The sequence below is a fragment of the Atractosteus spatula genome, chromosome 6 (genome assembly GCF_055471065.1).
Source record: "Atractosteus spatula isolate fAtrSpa1 chromosome 6, fAtrSpa1.hap1, whole genome shotgun sequence".
NCBI classification, from domain to species: domain Eukaryota; kingdom Metazoa; phylum Chordata; class Actinopteri; order Semionotiformes; family Lepisosteidae; genus Atractosteus; species Atractosteus spatula.
The window spans coordinates 29021461-29045086 of NC_142711.1; the positions used below are offsets into that span (position 1 = coordinate 29021461).

Below are 23626 nucleotides of genomic sequence, written 5' to 3' on the forward strand. Positions count from 1 at the left end.
TTACCTGTTTTGGACTATAACCAAGGTTCCACGGAAGGCCTTTCACCTGATATTTGTTCAATGCTGGATTTTGCAAATCAATAACTGATTGTTTTCTGGTACTTAACTATAATCAACATTTTTTAAGATTTATACAACTTTTTCTAAAGTTATTCTATGATAAACAGTTTGAAGGCTGTGGGACTTGTGGCATGTCATTAGAGCATGCCTGATCAGTCATTTCCCACACTAAAAAATTAAGGAAATACATATTTATCATGTAATTCTAAATATTTATAAATCCTTTCCATCAGTATGTCACCCTATATTTTTTCTATCAACTCAAAGCTACATAAGAGAAGCCCCAATCTTGACAATGTAAAAAAAAACAAACTAAATGACAGCAAATTGTCAGAAAATATAGAAATACTCTAAATGAGTACAAAGTTAAAACCTTCACAAACAGCAACAGGAAAATCGAACACGTTCAATTTATCTTCTTCCATCTTATCGTCTTTTTGTCTTAACATCAAACAAATTGCTGCTGAATTTATAACTACGATGGAAGGAAACACCATCACACCCAATGCAGCTTTGATGTTTGTTTATATTTATATTTTTTGTGTGCACACTGTATTGTTAATCAAGGCAATGTAAAGAAACTTAATTTATATGCAATTAATATGAAATATCTCTTTGTGTATTCCCATGCTTCAGACAATACGACACACTAAAACACTGCAAGTTTTCCTATTCACTCTTCTCCTCCCTTATGTTGTCATGATTATCAATTCCATTTGTCTCAGCAACCACCACAAATTGTGTCTATCCATTCATTTTCTAGCTACTTTATCCAATACAGGATCGTGGGGGAGCCAGAGCCTATCCTGGCAAGCAACAGGTGCAAGGCAAGATAGACCCTGGCTGGGATTCCAGTCCACTGCAGGGCACACACAAACACAAACAGACACACTCACACCAGTTTTTCCAGTTTCCAATTTTTCCAGAACTCAATTATCCTAACAGTGTGTCTTTGGACTTTGGGAGGAAACTGGAGCAACAGGAAGAAACACACAAAAACATGGAGAAGACACAAGAACTCCAAGAACCCATGACCCCAATGCTGCAAGACAACAATGCTAACCACTGCATCACCATACTGCCACAAATTGTTGTAAATAGGTAAAAAATAAATTTTTCTGTTTTTTTTTCTGTCAAATTGAATAGTTTTATTTACTCTGAGGCCTTTGCTGAGAAAAGATCTCTCATCCTGTTAAAGGGAAAGGTCTGAGGGTATAGTAACAAGGTTAGGATCAGTGGAGGTACGTAGTAAGGGTGTTTATGGTTTTTTTCTGTAGAAGATCATTGAGTTTTTTATCCTTCTGTGAAGTGAGGAAGTGGAAACATTTGGAGTTTGGAGGATCTGATGAGGTTAGTAATAAAGGGAAGATGATGTGGAGCTGTTTACCATAAAAATTCCTTAGCTTTTTTGATGGTGTTGTCAGAAAGGGTTAATCTGTTGTTTGAGGGAGAAAATGGTAGAAAGTAATTGTTGTAGAAGTCTCTGAGTGTTACTCTGGGTGGTGTCAGTGTCAAAGGAAAAAGTGTTAAATGTCAGGCGAAATCCATTAGGAATGATATTATAACGAAAACATCTGTAAAGGAAAAGACGGTGGTTAGAGAGCCTGGTCTTGGAACAGATTGCTGTGAAGAGACAGAATGCTGGTTTAGTGGCTGAAGTAGGCTGAAGTAGTTCAAGTAGGTAGCTGTGTCAGCATGCGTAGGCTGCAAAGGAACAGGTAAAGGTTTATTCCATGCTGAAAGAAGAAGAAAGGAAGCTCAACGTTTCAGCTGTGGAGCCTACTTCGGGTGTGTCCCAGTTTTATTTAGTGGCAGTTTTTGTACTTCCCTACCCCGTTTTCCACTATTACACACTTCGCATTCATTCTTATAACCAAATTATTAGAAGTTTTTTTATGATTACACATTCTTCCACAGCATCAAGCATTTTTACCTATTCTTTCAACAGTGCATTTTACCAGAGCAGTTCTAGTGAACTGCACAATAGCAGTGTCTTTCATCTCTGCTTTTGAGCTTGCAGCTACAGCATTCACAATGTAAGACAATGTGTTTTTATTGGTGTTGATATGAATGGTGAAATTGGCACAGTTATGAATGTAAGTGTGGTTTCTCTTTAGAGAGAAGTTCCTAAGTCCTGTTCACAAATCATAGCTTTTTGAACTTTGGGTACAGCTCATTTAAAATTTAACATTTACAATTTTATCTCAGGTGGCAATGATTATGATTCAGATCACTACACTACAAAGATCATTTCTGATAGTAGTTCAGGTGGGTAGCTGCGTCAGCATGCATAGGCTGCAAAGGAACAAGTAATAGGTTTATTCCATGCTGAAAAAAAGAAGAAAGAGAACACAACGTTTCGGCCGTGGAGCCTTCTTCAGGTGTGAGAGAGACAGGGCAGTAGGCAAAGGTAAAGTAGCGGGGGAACAAAGGTTGGGAGGGAGGAGGAGTGAGAGGCGGGAGCAGGGGACAGAAAGAGAGGCCAATCAAGAGGTGTGAAGTCAGAATGGGTGCAGAGAGGTGTGAAATGAAACTTCCAATGAATGGAGAAAATTTAAAAGAACAGTAGTCTGTCGTTAAGGGAAGGGAGAAGGTGTGATCCTAGCTGCAGAATAATTTTAGTTTCGGTGGTCTTTCTGATGTATGAGTTTGGAAAACCGTCTTTGAGAACACAGACGGAGAGATTAGAGTGGTCGTGGCCGTCAGAGGTGAAATGAGAAACAATGGGCTTGGAGAGATCTTTAATCTTTACAGCCCTGACGTGTTCTCTGAAACGGTCTCCGAGTCTCCTTCCTGTTTCTCCAATGTAGATGGCTGGGCATTTACTGCAAGAGATACAGTAAATAAGGTTGCTGGAGGTACAAGATGCTGTCTGGGTGATCCGGAATTGTCCTGAGGGGCCTTGAATGAGTCTGGTGGTGGCTGTGTATTTGCAGGTGATACAGCGAGCTCTGTTGCAAGGGAAAGTGCCTGGTGTGGATGGTTGTTGAGGGCGGTCAAGGGAGCTGTGAACAAGGAGGTTACGCAGATTAGGTGGTCGGCGATATGAGATGATAGGGCGATCAGAAAAGAGGGCCCCAATGGAGGGATCATCCTGTAGGATGGAAAAGTTGTGGTTAATGGTCCTGGGGATAGGAAGTGTGTTAGGGTGGTAAGGAAGCACCAGAGGAATGCGGTTGTTACGGCGGGAGTTCCTGATCGGGTTGATGGTCCGGGGGGTGTTTTTGGCTCGGGCAAGGGCCCTGTCAATCACACTGCTGGGGTATCCTCTGTTGATGAAAAATGAGTACATTTCGAGGGCTTGGTTCTCGAAGTCGATGTCGTCGCTGCATAATCGTCGTAACCTAAGGAACTGTGAAAAAGGAAGAGAGTTTTTAGTGTGGTTGGGGTGAAATGAGCTGTACAGGAGGTAGCTGTGTGAATCCGTGGGTTTGTAATAAACTGAAGTGTACAGTCGGGGGTAGTTGATAGACAAGTGGATGTCTAGAAACGGAAGAGTAGTGGAAGATATGTTAATCGTATATTTGAGGGACGGGTGGAAGTTGGTGAAATGGTGCAGGAAGAACTCAAGCTGATCGTTGGAGCATGTGGCGGCACCGACGCAGTCATCAATATATCGTTTGTAGAGGTCAGGGACATAGCCAGTGTAGGAAGCGAAGAAGCGTTCTTCTACCCAGCCGACAAAAATGTTGGCATAGCTGGGTCCCATTCTGGTGCCCATGGCAACTCCACTGACCTGTTGGTAAAAAAGATTATTGAAAGAGAATGCGTTCAGTGTGAGGACCAATTCTGCAAGGCGTACCAGGGTGTGGGTGGGTGGATCAAGCACTGTGCGTTTGTCCAGCATGTGCTTGAGTGCTGTAAGGCTGTCATTATGGGGAATGACGGTGTACAGAGATGTGATGTCCATGGTAAAAATGTAGCATTCGGTACCCTGAAATTGGAAATCATTAAAAAGTTGGAGCGCGTGGTTGGTGTCTTTGATGTATGAGGGAAGATCTTCAACCAGCGGTCTCATGAGGCTGTCGAGAAAGGCTGAGATGTAAGTAGTTGGACAGTTACATGCTGATACGATGGGGCGTCCAGGGGTGTCCGGTTTGTGGATTAATGGGACCCAGCTATGCCAACATTTTTGTTTATCTGCGTAACCTCCTTGTTCACAGCTCCCTTGACCGCCCTCAACAACCATCCACACCAGGCACTTTCCCTTGCAACAGAGCTCGCTGTATCACCTGCAAATACACAGCCACCACCAGACTCATTCAAGGCCCCTCAGGACAATTCCGGATCACCCAGACAGCATCTTGTACCTCCAGCAACCTTATTTACTGTATCTCTTGCAGTAAATGCCCAGCCATCTACATTGGAGAAACAGGAAGGAGACTCGGAGACCGTTTCAGAGAACACGTCAGGGCTGTAAAGATTAAAGATCTCTCCAAGCCCATTGTTTCTCATTTCACCTCTGACGGCCACGACCACTCTAATCTCTCCGTCTGTGTTCTCAAAGACGGTTTTCCAAACTCATACATCAGAAAGACCACCGAAACTAAAATTATTCTGCAGCTAGGATCACACCTTCTCCCTTCCCTTAATGACAGACTACTGTTCTTTTAAATTTTCTCCATTCATTGGAAGTTTCATTTCACACCTCTCTGCACCCATTCTGACTTCACACCTCTTGATTGGCCTCTCTTTCTGTCCCCTGCTCCCGCCTCTCACTCCTCCTCCCTCCCAACCTTTGTTCCCCCGCTACTTTACCTTTGCCTACTGCCCTGTCTCTCTCACACCTGAAGAAGGCTCCACGGCCGAAACGTTGTGTTCTCTTTCTTCTTTTTTTCAGCATGGAATAAACCTATTACTTGATCATTTCTGATATCCACTTCAGCCATTCTTAGACATTTTAAAAAATAAAAAATGCATTTTACTTTTCAGCTCTGCAAGACAGCTGGATTTAATAACTCTTTGCTTCCAAAAACTATTTTTTAAACTAAGAGAATTTCCAAGAACGATCCTGACATTGTTTGGAAAAGGCACTAAAGCATTTATATAAGGAAACAGTATCATTTTGGCCTTCTACCAAAACACAACACAGGTTTAGAGAAGGGCTGATTTGAAAGGTATTGTCAGATGCTAGAGCTTGTACAAAATCCACTTAGTCACAGTTAGTAGATGGAAAATCTGTGCAAAAGTAGGGCAGAGCTCAATGATTTACTGTGACATTAAACAGCATTTTATTATGCACAGGGTTCATCAGTAACATTAGTTCTAGAGCAGTCAACCTAGTGGTTTACTATTACGTGAATCTACACTGCCAATAAGGTTACGCAGCAACCCCTCCAAAGACATGGGTAGTTATTCCTCAGTCCCACTATTTTACCATTGTAGTAAAGGCTGTTCCATCTTGTTGTATGTTTTTTTAGATTATAAATAGGTTTAACTGATATGGTCATTTCATTATCATGACAGGAGGCACTTTCAGAATGTTCTTTTCCCCATACTGTATGTATATACTGAAAGTGATTCAGAAGTTTATTATGGTGTGATGTGGTGTCAGGAAAAAATGCACTCAATAGCTGGCAGTAAGAGTGAGCTTGTCAATGGAAAAGTTTGTTTTATTCCATTTTCTCATGATTGATCTTGTGTCTAACATGATGATTTTTTTATCAATGTCATTTTATTGTATAAAACTTTTGTTGTGTCAATGTAGTAAAATCTAAAAGTAATTTTTAGTTTAAACCACAAAATTATAATTTTGTTGTTTTTAGCTGCACAACGTTGCAGTTGCCCAGTTAATGTGCATGTAATATTGCTCAAAATTAACTTGGTACTGGATCTTTTAGAGATCTGTGGGATTGTACAGTGGCTATCAAAAGTATTCACCCTCCTTGAACTTTACCACACTTTACTGTGTTCCAGTATACAGTGGAATTCATAATGTATTTAATTAGGCTTTTTTGCCATTGATTGACACAAAAAACTCTAAAAGCATGTCAAAGTTATTACAAAATTGTACAAATTCCCACTAAATGAATCATAACTCTAAAACAGAAAATAACTGCATAAGGACTCCTCGCTTTTGCTCTGACAAACTTAAATAGGTTCTGGTGCAACCAATTGCTTTTAGATGTCACATACTGTTACTATTTGAACAGTGTCCATTTGTACACAGGTAAAGTGTTTCCCATTCCTTCGGGCTAGATACAGATATCTCTGGTAGTTGATCAGTACAGCTCCCAACAAAAAACTGAAGAAAATTTTCAAGGCACTGAATATCTCCCAAAGTACAGTAAAGCCCATTATAATGAAATGAAGAAAATAAACCACAACTGTGAATCTATGCAGAACAGGGAATCCTCAAAAACTGAGAATCCGGGCAAAAAAAGGACACTTGTCAGGGAAACTACCAAGAGGCCTATGACAACTCAAAACCAGTTACAGTCTTCCAAGACTGAGATGGGAGAAGCTGTGCATACAACAGCAATCACCTGGATGCTTCACAAATCTGGGCTTCACTGGAGACTGGCAAAATGAAAACAATTTATAGAAAAAAAGTCAAATCTCAACTACAGTTTGTCAGAAGACATATGAGAAAGTCTGAGACCATGTGGAAGAAAATTCTATGGTCTGATGAAACTAGAATTGAGCTTTTTGGAATCAACGCCAAGTACTATGTTTCGCATAACATCACTTGGTATCCCTGGCCTGGTACTTAGAACATGTGCCTGGCAGATACAGTAGCTGATGTCTGTACCGACATCTTCAACCTGTCCTTGGCCCAGGCCACTGTACCTAGCTGCTTCAAGATGACCACCATCGTGTCAGTACCGAAATAATCAGCCCCCACATGCCTGAACGACTACCGCCCTATTGCACTCACCCCCATCATAATGAAGTGCTTTGAAAAACTACTTATTCCACACATTAAAGCCAGCATTCCAAAAACACTGGATCCTCTCCAGTTTGCCTATCGCACAAACCGCTCCACGGAGGATGCAATCTCTATAGCTTTACACACCACACTAACCCACCTGGATAAAGGGAACACCTATACAAGAATGCTGTTCATTGACTTTAGCTCAGCATTTAACACCATCATACCCATAAAACTTTCTACCAAACTCAGGGCTCTAGGTTTAGATACAACCCTATGCAGCTGGATCCTAGACTTCCTCACCAGCAGACCCCAGACTGTCAGGATTGGCAACCTCACCTCCAACACACTCACCCTTAACACCGGTGCCCCTCAAGGCTGTGTGCTCAGCCCACTGCTTTATTCCCTGTTCACCCACGACTGTACTGCCAAGTTCAGTACAAACACCATCATCAAGTATGCTGACGATACCACAGTCGTGGGCCTGATCACTGACAATGATGAGACATGCCTACAGGGAGGAGATAAAACAACTTGCAGACTGGTGCCGAACCAACAACCTATGTCTCAACATCAGCAAAACCAAAGAGCTGATTGTTGACTTCAGAAGACAAGGAAAAGTTCACTCCCCCATCTACAAAGAAGGGTCTGCGGTGGAGATGGTGAATAACTTCAAATTCCTAGGTGTTCACATCTCTAAGGACCTTACATGAACACTGAACACCTCCAGTCTCATCAAGAGGGAACAACAGCAGCTGTACTTCCTGAGAAGGCTGAAGAAAATACACCTACATCCACAGATCCTCACCAACTTCTACAGATGTACGGTGGAGAGCATACTGACCAGCTGCATCACAGTCTGGTACGGCAACTGCACCGCATCCGACCGTAAGGCACTACAGCGGGTGGTCAAAACTGCCCAACACATCATCGGCAGTGCCTTACCATCCATCCAGGAAATATACAACACCAGGAGTCTGAAAAAAGCCACCAAAATTATGTCTGACCCCACTCACCCCAGTCATAACTTGTTTGTTCCCCTACCATCTGGCAGAAGGTTCCGGTCACTCCAGTCGTACACAACTAGACTCCAAAATAGCTTCTTTCCCAGAGTTGTCAAGTTGGTGACGCCCCCACTTCCTCCCACCATATTATGATCTCTCCTAACGTCTTCCAGTACTGATATTAACTTAAGGGGGTGAATACATATGCAGTTATTTTTCATTTATTTAGAACAATCATTAGATTTTGTTTTCCTTTTAAATAAATTGAGTCAATCTTGGTTCAGAATCTCACCCAAATTAACTGGGAAACATGATCCATATCAGTCTGTGTAAAAACAAATATGCTTGGGTACTTTTCCTTGACTTTTCGTCAGCTTTTGATACAATCCAACCATACATTTTATTATAAAAAATTATTCAATTACAGATCAACCCATATCTGATATTTTGGTACAATTCATTCTTATAAGAAGACTGCAGAAGATTAAAGTTAATAATGTTACTAAAAAGGTGTAGATGACTAGGAATTGCCTTTAAGATGAAGTGTTTAACATCTGGCAGTGCAAACATTTCCAACTTCAAAGCAAAGGGGATGATTGCGGAGATGAAGGAGGGTCCAGATTCTGTGATCAAAGCAGTCAAAGTTTTCTCTGGCTTATCTTACTTAATTAAGTTCAGGGTAAATAATTAAGTGTCAACAGTCCAGAAAGACACCATATAAGACTAGATCAAGACAGAGAAAGGAGGAAAAAAGAAAAAGGACAGACCACAAGACAGAGAGTAGACAGGTGGAGACAGAACTTGAAGTGTGTGCCAGGTGATAGCTCCTTGCTCGAGCATCCAAAAAGACCTGATTGATGTCAAGTATTTGAATCTTGCTAAAAGAGCTTGCTATTGTGTAGCTTTTAGGGAACTGAATTCCTGAGTGAAGAATTTCTCTTTACAAAACTGCCTCTCCTGCTTAGGGAGTATATTTTAGAATAGGGAGATACACCCCCAATTATTTTGTGGTATCCGGATTATACTGTATATAGAGAGATTTAATCGTAGGTTGTATTCTATTTAGTTTAGAAGACAGCTTATCACTTCTTTTGGAGTCTGTACGTATTATTTCAAAGTCAAATACTTGGCAGCATTCTGGAGTTTCCCCTGGTGGTCTAGACGTAGGTCTCTGAAACGCCTTGTCTGTGAACTTGTGATGTACATAGGGAAACCTTTGAGCTGTATGTGATGTACTGTATGTAGTGTTTGTAATATCTCTATTAATAAATATTTGTTTAATCAAGTGTACCTGAATTTATACTTTTTTTCACCAAAGCTGTGCCAGAGAATAAAGAAAGAACATGCCTCTAATTTTACCAACCGCTCGGGTATGTTCTTGGAGAAATCCTTACAATCTGGGGGTTATTGTCATTTACTTTATTTTTCGACCAAGCTGCTGAGTCAGTTCCTGTTATTCACCATTTTTGTAATCCTCCTGTTTTTAACAATAATATACTTTCTTCCAAGGTAATAACCAAATGTGGGGCATCCTAGGGATTTGGAATATCACCACTGCTCTTCTCTCTCCATATGATTGTGTTGCCAGCGGTCTAAACCATACCTTTCATAAATTTTCTCATGATTACACCTTACTTTCTCTGATGAGTGATAATGATGATCCTAGCCTGTATCATAACAGAGAAGATAGTTCTGTTAAATGGTTTGACCAGAATGCCTTGATATTAAATACTAGAAAAACAAAAGAAATCTTCTTTGGTCTTAAATTATCATGCTGCAGACCCTGAGAATCAGGGTCATGGCGAATTGCAAGCCAACCTCCAGGCACAGTGTCTCAGAGCTTCCTCAGGAACCTTGAATGGAGCAAGGCTGAAGTAAGGTGAATTATTGAATATGATCAAGTTAAAAAAAGATGATTTTATAGAAGCAGGTAAAATATCATAGCAAACAACAGGCACAGAGAGTTGGAAACTGCGGCAAGGTGATACTGACAAGGCAACCAAACAGGTGGATCTGACATACTGGAGGGAAAAAATTCAAGGGAGTACTGTGCTGCAGGCAAAGAAATGCCTGTTCATTCAGAGATTTAGGTTGATAGGCTTGAAAAGAAGTGAGAAAAATCCTATAAACAAAAAGAATTACACCAGAGACAAAAGGTTCTGCTCCTTTGGGGCTCCAGGAGAAATAAACTGAAGACACAGTACACAAAAAAGTGTCGCTTACGCTGTAGCTCACTCAATGTCGGAATAGTGAGATGAGCAGAGAGAAAGCCTTAAATAATCTTCTGCAGCAGGTAATTGAATTATTGACCACCTGATTGAAAAAAGGACGACTGCCTGGAAACGCATCCTGACTGCGTTCACACAAGTTCAGATCTTAATTGTGACATTGTGCGAATTTTGCTTGTTGTCAGTGGCAATGACAGGATGCAAGCCGCTCCCAGCCAGGGTGTAACATGAACATTATGAATATCCTTCACCAGTTATAATTCATAACAAATCCATTATGTACGTTACATCCTATAAATATGTGAGAACATGCATAGATGCTAATCCGTCTTGGAAGATATACTGAATTATCTGTGATAAAGAACAAGAACAAATTTACTTCTTTTCTCGGTTATTGGTTTTTGTTGCCAGAAGTCCATCTATCCATTTTTTTATTTTCAGTTCTGTGGTAAAAGGGTCATATAGTATGGCATAACAACTTTACAATAAGTCACAGAAGTGAGAACTCTCAGTTTTCGAACAGGAGGGTTTAACGGAAACTGTTTGGTATAACAGTACAAAGTCCTTCTGTGCAATTAAAAGCCAAGATGTCCAGATTACTGAGGATGTATTGCAACTAGAGTACAACTTTCAAATTGCTTAGATTAAGAATATGTTGAGATTAGATGTTAGTATCTCCTTTAATCCTTCAAGTTATACACAAAGAATACTAATGGGTGCTTTTAAACAGATGTTTTAATCTCTTCATGGAGAAGCACCAAAATGAGGAATACCTTTATCCCACCTTTAATAAAACTGCTCACCAAATGTGTTCACAATAAAGGAGGACTGGTTTATGGCCAATTGTAATTAGTGTGCAAAAAAGAAGGGGTATTTGCCATTATGAGGTTTTAGGGTGATTGTAGGGAAATTCAAGTTAACAAATTTTGTTAACCTGTGTGAGTGTAATGTGACCTGTGTGTTGTTTAATGACTTTGAATGTGTGATATATTTTATGTAATGTTATGTTTATTTTTAATGTAATGCTTATATGTACTGTTTGTACATTTTCTGAGTGTGTAAAACATAACTACTGGGTAGCAAAACATATTTCTGAGAAATGTGTCATGATTCTATATGGTAACACAATAACATCACATTTTCAAAGGGGAGTAAATAAATTTGATAGCCACTGTAGGTTCCATGTCAGTTCTTAAAGTAATCAAGTAATCCCAATATTTTTTTTAATGAACAATCAAATTCCTTTGTAGCGGCGAGGCTTAATAATAAGGCAGAATTAAGTGTTTCTGAGCTTCCCAAATGAGGCCCCATTTCTCTGTTCATCTCTGTGGAGCAGCCACAGAGAGACCATTAGTGCAGGGTGATTTAAGGTTTCCTAGGACAGCTCCCAAAGGGGGATGCACTTAGCTAAGTCTGGCTATCATGATCAATGGTCATCCATTGGCGCCTATCTGTCTAGGGAGTGCCAGTTGGACATCTGGACTGCATTCCTAAGTGTCAGGAGTAAGTGACTCATATCTCACCGTGGTCAACCAATCAGGGACTGGTAGGGCCGAGTAACCCACGTGGGACTCTGATGCCCATGGAACTTTCAGCCAATGAATGAGCTGAAGTTCCTCCAGGTAAAAACAGGCAACACAGGCCTGGAGATTCAGATTCGGGAGATTCAGTAAGATTCTGGAGAGGATTCTGTGGACTGTTCTAAAGGGAATTCAAAGGAGAATTCCAGGGCAGGACGGCCCAGGAGCAGAAGGCTCCCAAGGGCAGGACATTCTCGCAGCGCGCCTCCTGACCATCCCGAGACTCAGCCCGGACAACCACGGAACGGCCAGTGTGTCCGAGTGCCAGAACTTTCCTTTGTTCTAAGAGTCTAGAGTGGAGGTTGCCAGAGAGTAACCAGCAGCAGGCCTCGTGGACAGGTCAGAACTGTGGACAGCTGAATCACTATTCAGAACTAGCTCTTCATCAGGAACGAACCGGTCCTCTTCCTGACTTGCTGGGACCCACAGTCATCTTTTCTCCTGTGCACAAACTTTGCTAGTTAAAGCCAACACTAACTAGCCGGTCAGTGAGCATCTGCAGCGCACCGTCGCAAGCCGCACAGCACAGCCTGGCACCGAGCCAGACAGCGCGGATTGGACAGCAACAGCCTGCAACTGTTTCTTTGTGCCCGCAGGAGATCTGAATCCCAAGAAATTGGATGAGTATTCAACTTCAATGCATTACAGCTCGAGAATTCAATTGTTATCCCAACCAGTTGATATCAATTTAATTCCTAAGAGTTATGTACTTGTTTTGAGTATCTAATGTAGAAGTTATAACCAAGTTCAGTTACGAAACGGTCTTAATGAATGATATACTGAACGTATGTCCTCTTGATGTGTAACACTTCGTAACTGATTGAATATATACCTTTTGTATTCTGATAACCCTCTCGATAAGATCTGTTAGGTTTATATGCATATTCTATGTATTAATAAATTTATCCTCGTGTATTAGTACCTGTGTGTGCGCGTTGTTTGAGTTATGTCGCGTGGTTGGATTCTAAAGCCATCAAAAGAATCAACTTTGTGATTTACTGCTACAATTGATAATTGTCTCAGTAAATGCCCAAACCCTACAGAACTGGTGCCTTCAGAGAGCCACTATGATTACATATTTGGCGTCCCTGAACGGCTATGAAACACTACATTTATGGCGTCCCTGGCACGGGCGTGGCAAGACTGAAATGAATCAACCAAGCGGAATAATTCATATAAAACGCCGCGGGTTTCATACACGACAATACAGTGTGCTGAAAGCCGAAAGAAAAAAAGTTCCCCTTGCTCTTTAAGCAGTGCTTGATTGTTTTGTGATCTTTTGCAATCTACCGGGTTGATTGCATACTTGATCTTGTGGTTTTCTGTGGTAAAACTGTGATTTCGTACTTAAAAGTAATACTCTTTAAGTTTAACGATGGTTGCTAAAAGGTCTGAATTCGAGTCGCTATTAAGCACTCTCTCTAGCAGCGACAGGTCTGACCACGATCTCTTCCATATCTCCGTCAGCGGAGAAGCTAGAAGGATAAATCTCCATTCTCTGAGAGAGCTAGCGAAGGACATAGAGAGATTTGACCCCGCAGTGTCAGAGGATAATATCGAGAGTTATATTCAGGACCTCAGGTATACCCTGCAGTACCTGCCAAACGCCACAGAACAGGAGAAAGTGTTTCTGGTCAGGAAAACTACCAGCAGAGCTGTACATGAGTGGATGGCTAGGCAGATGAAAGAAGTCTGTAATGACTTTGAACAGCTTTGTCATGCACTTATCGAAGAATACAGTGCGTTTATTGACCCGACTGCTGCGATAGCCGCCGCTCTTAACATTAAGCACGAGAGAGCAGAGTCCCCTCGCGAATATTACGAGAGACTTAGACGAACTTATTTTGCAGGGCGAAATTATGAGGGTTGCGAAGAGAACACACATTTCAAGGGTTTATTCATTGCGAATCTCCACCCGTCAGTCAGAAAGATGATCTTAATGCATACAGATGCACAGACCATGAAAATGACTGATATTAAGAGATTCGCGCAGAAAGCCTGGGAGTATGATGTCCAAAGTCGCTCTGAGCAAAAAGCTGCTAAAGCGACTGTGTTCGCCGTCAGAGCCAGCAGGGTTAATTCCCCCCTGCTCGAAGGAGCACAGGCTCCTGAGCTGGCTAAGCCCCGTTCCAAAGCACTCACACAGGACCGCACCCAGCGTCCTAAGTGCCATGAGAACACCGGGGAAGGGAAAGGGCTAGAAAAGGCTGAACAAAAGGATTCAGTAGCCGCCCGCCTGGCCAGGCTTGAACAAGCTTTATTAGGACAGGGACAACCGCTCCCCAAGGCTGCCGGAAGCGTGAATGAGCTGATACTCTCCACTGGAGGAGGCGGAGACCCGCCCCCTCTCCCTCCCTCAGTCTATCTGATTGAGCGGAAGGGTTCCTGCCTGGATGAGGTCAGCCACTCCCAAGCGAGTGCTGACTCCACCCCTGAAGTCACAGAGCAGGCAGTAAAACACAGAGGAAAAGCAGGAAGCTTTTACCTCAAGGCTGCCATGGGAGATGTCTTACCCAGTGAGACACTGATTGACACTGAGGTTGAAAGGTGTTTGATGTCACACGGCAAGCTCAAACGGGTAGAAAAAGAAAAGGGTATGCGACTCAGAGTGGAACCTTTGGTGGATCACCAGAAAGGCAAAGTGTGGAAACAGGTCAAGGCTCCTAAGCCTTCTGTACAGAAGGAAAGGGGGGCCAAGAGGCAGACTGTGCTTACACAGTGCCCACCGAACACAGAAGCCTATGCGGAGATTCCTTCTGTTCCCTCTGGACAAGAAATAAAAATATTTTCTTGTTCCCCGGATATACAGGGAAGTCGTGCCCTGGCCAAGGTCCCAACAGCCTCCATGCCACAGGAGCGGTGCTCCGAGCAGCCGCCTGATCCACCAGGTAAAGCACACACCTTTTACATCCCTAAAGAGGAGCAGATCTCCCCACCTGGCGATGAAAAGGAGCTTTCCCTGTGCACCCTGGCACCCAAGAGGGGTCAGGACCACCACCCTGCAGTGGTGGAAGGGATCCAGATGGCAGGAGAGCAGGTTGGTGATGTAGCCCTCGCCCTTAGCCCTGAGAGGTCCTCTATTAGTGAGGATCTGCTTGAGCAGCTGTCACAGGGCCACCGCCAGGTGCCCCTGGTGCAACATTCACAGGTTAGACAGGAGGTCCAGCTGGACGCTGAGACTACTGCGCTGTGGACACACCTGATCCCAGATGCCGATTCCCTCTGCTGTGACCCAGGGAACCTGCAGTCAGGTAACATTATTTCTCACAACTACCAGGTAGTGAGTGAGACCGACCTGATTGTTCCTGCCTCGACAGCAGGGTTGCCAACACACCCAGTCCCCCAGAAGGGACAGGGAATGAAAGCCGAGCCGGTTTTCTTACAGCCACCAGCTCAGTCTGTCAGTCTGAGTCTGACCAACAGTGGTTCACCCAGACTGGAGCTGGATGGTCAAGTCACCCGCCTGCCAGTGCAGGACATCGCAAAGAGGGGTGTCAGAATCCCCGCCTGCACTGACATGGGCCTGGTGGGTGATAGTAAGTTCAAAGACAATGAACTAGCTATCCCAGTGCTGGGGCAGCTCCCTGAACCCCTAGCGAGGGAAGGGGGGAGCGAGCAGGTGTCCTACACCTACCCCCAGCGAACGATTGTAAACATGCCGATAGAGGGATTCCTCCATCAGGAAGTGTGCAGGGTGGACCTGAACAGTGAGAATGGGATAACAATCCCAGATCACTCAGGTGCTCCAGATGACCACTCAGCCGAGGGTCAGGTATGCTCCACCGCTGCACCGCCCCCTGCAGGGTTCCTAGAGCACAGGCATGAACAAATCGAAAAAGCAGATGCCCTGGAAAAGGAGGAGCAGCATCAGCAGCTGTGTCAGATCTCCCCAGATTTCCAGGATGTTGGTGCCCAAGATGCCACATGGCATACTGAGAAAGACACCATGTACACGCTGCGCCAGCTTAGAAAGGCAACAGTCACTCAGAAGGAGATGACTGGGATCAGCCACCCGAAAAGACTTTTGGGAAGACTGATTGCTGCCGCCACTGTTGCACGTTTGCTTTTTCTGGTAGGTTTGTGTGCTGCTGGCACTCTCATCCTGACTGCCCCAAGAAGGCAGGTGTCAGAGATGCCAGAGGGTAGTGACAGACTGTATCGACAGCAGCAAAAGTTGGAAAGCTTAGGGAAAACCCTACAGGCAACTTCCTATGCAACAGGGTTAAACCTTATTCCCCAACCAGTGGACATGATTGTTGGTGTTATACAGTGGGTTTATGCTTGTGTGCAACAGGCCAGAATGTTGACACAAGACCTGTTAAGGGAGCTTAGTGCCACTGTAGCCAGTCTAACCACGGCACAATTCCCAACCCACTTGATTCCACTCTTCTCAGTAGAGGAGTGTGTGACATTAACCCCATCGTTCATAGCTCACCCAGAAGGCAAACCAAGATTGAATTCGGTTCCAAATCTTGAGATGGGTATGGCTACCAAAGCTATCCATTGGCTGTGTCTAAACGATTCACCAATGAAGGGTGTAAAGCTACTAACGAGCAGAGGAAGGTTAATGAACCCCATGAAGAGCAGGTGGGAAGTAAATGGCTGGTCAGCACACCACGTTTAACTGACACTGTGACTTGTGACAGGCATGATGCAGCTACCTAATAAAACAGTTCCTTTAAGTTCCTGAGGAGGCCATAGTACAGCATGGTAACTTAACACTGTACGGTCTAGAACCAGACAACATAAGACCAAACTTGAGGTCATGGATGCCTTCAGATGCCACACTAAGGAATTGGATAGAAATCCAAGAAACAGTAAGCCCTGAAGAGGTACAGGTAGTTTAGTTTGCTTTAATGGAACAAACCTCCAAACCACCCTAGCAGATACCCAACACAGGTGTTGTGGTTTATCGGGGGGCTGGGAACAGGAACTGTTGTTATTGTAACACTACTGCCAGGTAGCTGGATCATGACTGACAGTGTACTCTGAATGATGTACTCTCACATCAAGATGTACTCCGGGTAGCATGAATGAGTCAAAGGTAGCATGTCAAAAGAAAGGAAGTGACTTCTCCCCAAATATCTACCACAGAGGTATCAGATATTGACAGTGAACTTCCTGATGTGTAATTCCTAGACTTAGATAATGTCTCCTACCGTGTTTATACATACTCCAGATGTTATTCATCCTGTTTGTATCCAATGCTGGTTCTGGTATGAATTCTCGAGGAGTAATGTGGACATTTAAGATTAATGTTCTAATGGCAAGGGACATCACTTAACTCTGTTTTTGTTTTGAAGGCAACAACGCCTCAGGACCTCGTGACCTTCAAAAAGGGGGGATATGTAGCGGCGAGGCTTAATAATAAGGCAGAATTAAGTGTTTCTGAGCTTCCCAAATGAGGCCCCATTTCTCTGTTCATCTCTGTGGAGCAGCCACAGAGAGACCATTAGTGCAGGGTGATTTAAGGTTTCCTAGGACAGCTCCCAAAGGGGGATGCACTTAGCTAAGTCTGGCTATCATGATCAATGGTCATCCATTGGCGCCTATCTGTCTAGGGAGTGCCAGTTGGACATCTGGACTGCATTCCTAAGTGTCAGGAGTAAGTGACTCATATCTCACCGTGGTCAACCAATCAGGGACTGGTAGGGCCGAGTAACCCACGTGGGACTCTGATGCCCATGGAACTTTCAGCCAATGAATGAGCTGAAGTTCCTCCAGGTAAAAACAGGCAACACAGGCCTGGAGATTCAGATTCGGGAGATTCAGTAAGATTCTGGAGAGGATTCTGTGGACTGTTCTAAAGGGAATTCAAAGGAGAATTCCAGGGCAGGACGGCCCAGGAGCAGAAGGCTCCCAAGGGCAGGACATTCTCGCAGCGCGCCTCCTGACCATCCCGAGACTCAGCCCGGACAACCACGGAACGGCCAGTGTGTCCGAGTGCCAGAACTTTCCTTTGTTCTAAGAGTCTAGAGTGGAGGTTGCCAGAGAGTAACCAGCAGCAGGCCTCGTGGACAGGTCAGAACTGTGGACAGCTGAATCACTATTCAGAACTAGCTCTTCATCAGGAACGAACCGGTCCTCTTCCTGACTTGCTGGGACCCACAGTCATCTTTTCTCCTGTGCACAAACTTTGCTAGTTAAAGCCAACACTAACTAGCCGGTCAGTGAGCATCTGCAGCGCACCGTCGCAAGCCGCACAGCACAGCCTGGCACCGAGCCAGACAGCGCGGATTGGACAGCAACAGCCTGCAACTGTTTCTTTGTGCCCGCAGGAGATCTGAATCCCAAGAAATTGGATGAGTATTCAACTTCAATGCATTACAGCTCGAGAATTCAATTGTTATCCCAACCAGTTGATATCAATTTAATTCCTAAGAGTTATGTACTTGTTTTGAGTATCTAATGTAGAAGTTATAACCAAGTTCAGTTACGAAACGGTCTTAATGAATGATATACTGAACGTATGTCCTCTTGATGTGTAACACTTCGTAACTGATTGAATATATACCTTTTGTATTCTGATAACCCTCTCGATAAGATCTGTTAGGTTTATATGCATATTCTATGTATTAATAAATTTATCCTCGTGTATTAGTACCTGTGTGTGCGCGTTGTTTGAGTTATGTCGCGTGGTTGGATTCTAAAGCCATCAAAAGAATCAACTTTGTGATTTACTGCTACAATTGATAATTGTCTCAGTAAATGCCCAAACCCTACAGAACTGGTGCCTTCAGAGAGCCACTATGATTACATATTTGGCGTCCCTGAACGGCTATGAAACACTACACCTTGTTTACTTCCAAATGTGACCCTTATACAGTGCTAAAAGCCTGAAACTGTTGTATGTGTACATGCCTTTTAGGTTAAACTTTTTTGACTTTCATCATTCTTGGTATATCTTTAAATCTGTTTTCAGATTTTTTATATGGTTCTAGGATTCTGGAACATTCTATACAGACATGTTGTCAAAGATGATTCCCTGATTTCTGTCAGGCTGGGTGACATATTTGCATTAGCTGGCTAATAGCAACCAAATGAGCTGAATAAATGTTAGAGTTCATGATTCCCCATCTCATCAAAGACAACAGAATCCAAAGACACAAAAAAGTCCCATTATAGATCCCACACAATATTTCACAATGGGTATGAGTTTTTTTTTCTCAACGCAAGCTTCATCCTTTTCATAGCATACGTAATTCTAATGAGCATGTCAAAAAAGTTCATTTATCACGTCGACTACCACACATGGTTCCAATTCTCATTCAGATGTAATTTGTCAAATCTAAAAAACCCGAGGTGCTTCTTCTTGTGGTTTGCCTCATAAGAAGCTTCTCTCTTTCAACCTAGTCAGGAATGCCACATTTTTGCAGGTGACATCAAATGATAGCTTTTGAATCTTTGTATTTTGAAGTTGACAGTTTGTGTTAGAAGTCTGCAACTATAACCTTTGGATTCATAATTGACTCCTGAACCATGTCTTACAGTCCATGCATCCAAGATATACAGTATTTGAGTCCTCTTCCTGGCATGGTTTCCACTACACAGGAATCATATTTCTTAATAATTAATACTGCAGTGCAAAGTAAGAGATTCAGCTTTTTGTGGATTCTTTTTCAGAGATTTTAACAATTTTAAGAAGTCAGTCACCATTTTGCTACATTCTTCAAAGACAATCTGGCCTTAACCATGATCATCTACAGTATGCAACTATTGAATATTTTCTATTTTTAATCTCCTTTTATACCCCAAAAAAACAATACGTTTTCGGAGGCCTCTCTATACCTCTGGAGGCATCCATTGCACTTCCAAAGAGCAGAATGTATTGTAGATTTGCTTTAGTTTAAAATAACAATTGGAACTGTGAATAAATATGACACTTCCGTGTTATGAAATTCAATTAATTTTAACAAAAATGTGCTACTACAATTACATGTTTACATATTTTTTAATCAATCAAAACAATATCCCATCCAAAATTTCTATTGTGCTGGTGGTTTTAGTTCCTATTTCAGCAGGGGTATAAATAAATCTGGGGAGCACTTTATACTATTCTGTTTGCTTTTTTATTGCTTCCCCACATTGTCTAGAAGACTCACATTAAATTGCAGTCTTTTTCATTGGTAGCTTTTATAAACTTCATGTTTTTTTTTCATCTTTAGAGCTTGTTTTCAATAACTGATTGTAGAGAAGTACAGAGCACTACAATAAATCTCATCAGTCACATGTTTGACTTGGATTAATTCAAAAAGACATGTCTATGTCTTTTTCATACCTTGTATATCCAGTTATCCTTATATTTCTAGTTTGTTTTTCCTATATGCATGTAACACTCCATCCTTTGCATTAAATGTAAAGTGTCAGACCCGGTTTTAAATTCTGTTTTCAAATTTCCTTTGCAGGTTCTGTTGTACTGTTAATGCTCTTATTTTGCCATCATCCGCAAACCTGACTAGTTTACTACCTATACCAGAATTTTAAAAAATAAAATAAAATAGGTAGTTCAGTGATCTCTTAATAAAGATCCATGTGGTACTCTGCCAATTAAATCACCCCAATTAAAGACTTTGCCCCTTACCTGTACCCTTTGGGTTTCTCTGTGTTCTATCTATTAATCAGTTCTTAAGGTCTTCTGAAAGTCTAAGTATACCACACATTGCACATCATTGCCATTGCTTGTTCAAAGAACTCAAAGAAATTAAGCAAGACCTGCTTTTTCTAAATCAATGTTGACAAACCTGCCAATTAAGCAACTGATCAATTCAATTTAATCATTCAGAGTTCAGCCTAAATCAAAACCAGACACTGCTCTTGAGGACCAGGGATGCAGATCCCTGTGTAAAATAATTTGCTCACTGAAGGAGATGTTAAATTGGGCAAGTCCATTTCACTTAATGAATGAAGAAATGTACTTCAAATTATAAACAAGGGCACAGTACCCAACAAAAATGGAATCCTAGCTAAATCATTAAGGAGTTGGGGATTAGGACTGATTTTCCTTGAAACAATATATTTAGCAGATAAAAAGTCATGTTTATGTTTGATCATAACCTTAATACCTGCTGTAATCTCTCTATTTCCAAAAAAAGGTAAGGATTTTATTGATTCTATTTGTTGTGTTTAATCAATACAGATACATTTATGCTATACACTTTAAAAATTCAATAAACAGATTTGCTTTGCCTAGTTAAAATGATTTCCATGTTAATAAAATACTTTCCTACAGACAATATACTAGAAGAAGAAGAAAAACACACCCTTACACCAGGGCCAATTTTCCCAGAAGCCAATTAACCTACCAGCATGTTTTTAAACTAGGGGAGAAAACCAGAGCACCCAGAAGAAACCCACCCAAACATGCAGGGAGCATACAAACTTCATGTACCCCCGGAATTGAACTCAGGTCCCAGCACTGTGAGGAGGCAATGTTAACTACTACATCATTTTGCCACCCTTGCAGGATTGTTACGGTAAATTGAATTAATGTATTGTACAAGTAGAGAAGTAAAAGTCACATGTAAGTCAGCCTGAATAAAGGCATGTGTAAAGAACATAATAATATGCTATCTTTGGATGCACAGAAAGCATGTAATTGATTTAAATGGGAGTTTTTATAGGCTGTATTAGAGAGTATTGTGTTTTTTGTTTAGCTACAGTAGGTTTTATTAATAAAATATATACTGTATCAACCCTTCTGTCTGCTGGCATGTCTCATTATGAATTCATTAGTATTCATAGATGCAAAAAAGGCTCTCCAGTCTTCTCCAATTTTGTTTACTCTGTTGCTGCAACACACAAAATCGTAATCAGAATATAATTTCACCACCTACTGAATTGAAGCTATCATAAAACAATGTTTCCCCATGTGAACACAACATTCAGCTTTATTGCCAATGATCTAATCAATTTCAATACATTCACTGGTCTGTTTACAAAATTCAGTAGTCCAAGCCTATGCCCTAAATACCGCTTCTCTTACTATCTTTTATCTCTCCTAAAAACACATTTGAATTGGTACCGATATGAAAAAAGGAGAGACACAGAGTCTATTGTTTGCAACAGACTGTTCCAAACTATTTACGTGAGGGACTCTGTGTCCCTCTTTTTTTAGTATCAATCTCTTTCCTGTCAAGAGAATATTCTCCCTTGCATTAATTTAATGCGTGCCACAATACTGCTGTCCCTCTTTTTAATTAAAATATATGCTTAATTCTGTTAAGTAACATTTTTTGTAAGTTCATAAATGACCACAGATGCAATAAACAGTTTTGCAACATGCTAAATTGGGGGGAGGGGTGATCTTTAATTGTATTGTTAGCTTTCTGAAAGTCTGTCTGAATCTACCATCTTTAGTTCTTTTACCCAACAAGCTATAAGATGTTCTGTATGCAGGATTTATTATCAAAAAGTCTTTCATTTTATTGTCCTATAATAGATAACAAAAATACAGAAGATGAAGAGTGGTGGAAAGCCTATTGCAGGGCACACAAACATACAGGTTTGCAGAGACTTAGAATATAAATTTGCAAAAATGAAGCCATTTAATCCACCTTAAGTAGGAAGTATGCCAGTTTTAACTAAAGGGTTTGATTTTATTAAGATTGAATCATTTTCAAATAAACCAGACCCCTTATTTAAAAAAAAATAACTTCCTTGTCTCAGTGCAAAATGCAAAATGCAATAGTCCCTCCTTTATTCTCTGGTTTGAGCGTCACTGTTGACTGTGGAGACATTCAAAGAGTTGACTTTGTCATTGTCCTTGAGTTTTTTTTTAAATACAGGAATTAGGACTCCTTGCAGTCTTCTCAGTTGAAGACTAAAATGATTTAGTTTTTTTAGCTTGTCAGTGTGGAGCATTCCTTTAAGCCTGGAATATACCTGGTCATTCATCCATAATTGTAGCACAGTGATATTTTTCATTTAATGTGGTCAACAAAATTAAATATATCATTCTAAGTGAAGAATAAGTAAAAATAAAATAGATAAAATATTATTTCTGTGCATGCACAACGATGAAGCATCTACACACAGCTGTTATGAGGTTTTATAAGTTCATTATTCCATTTTACATAACACTACTCATGTACATGTACAATGTCTACTGCATGCTTAGCTATGCTAACAATTTTAACATATTGTCTTGAATACTAATGGTGACAAAATGAAATCTAAGGCTTATACAGTATGTTTATAATTATGGTAAGCCCTTGCTATACACAAATTTACCTTACACAGTTTTGCGTATCTGCACAGAATTTTATATGCACCATATTACCTTGCACGACCCCCAAATTGTGACTATCCACAATGTAGAGAAGCATCCATGAGCTGCAATGTGTGCTGGAGAGAGTTATTTTCATGAAAAGTGGGGAGAGAGAGGATAAGCTCTTAGCTGTTTAGCGACTGTATTAAAAGCATTATACTGCATAGACATGAGTAAAGTATTTTATGTTATAGGAAATAGGTTTCCCTTTTTTCCTCAATGACATATGTACCTCATTTGAAACCTCATGTTCGCTGCTTTGTTATTACGCTATCTACCCGGAAGAATGAAACTATTAGTGTTACCACTCAGTATTTCCTGGCAATATTAGGTGTGTATTTGTTAACTTTTATAATTTGTTTGTAACGTCATTTGGTGTCAGGACCTAATATTATTTTTACAATTAGAACTCCATTTAGTTTGTCTACAGCCAATATCATTTGTATTCATATCAGTTTCAGTAGGATCTCAGTAAATATTTAAGAAAGCCAAGGCTGAAAACTTTAGCAATGCTTCTTAGCTCTAGATACAGTGAGTAGTTGAGACAGCAGATAAGAACTTAATGCAGAGCAGTTCTTGTACAAAGAGGAACAGTCCCGAAGGTCACCCTCACAATA

General features: G+C 41.4%; 1 protein-coding gene across 3 annotated transcripts in view; it reads right to left on the reverse strand.

The window, feature by feature from the left end:
- LOC148832732 (pituitary adenylate cyclase-activating polypeptide type I receptor-like) overlaps positions 1-23626 on the reverse strand; it is a 129281-nt gene that overhangs the window by 57590 nt on the left and 48065 nt on the right. The window lies entirely within an intron of this gene.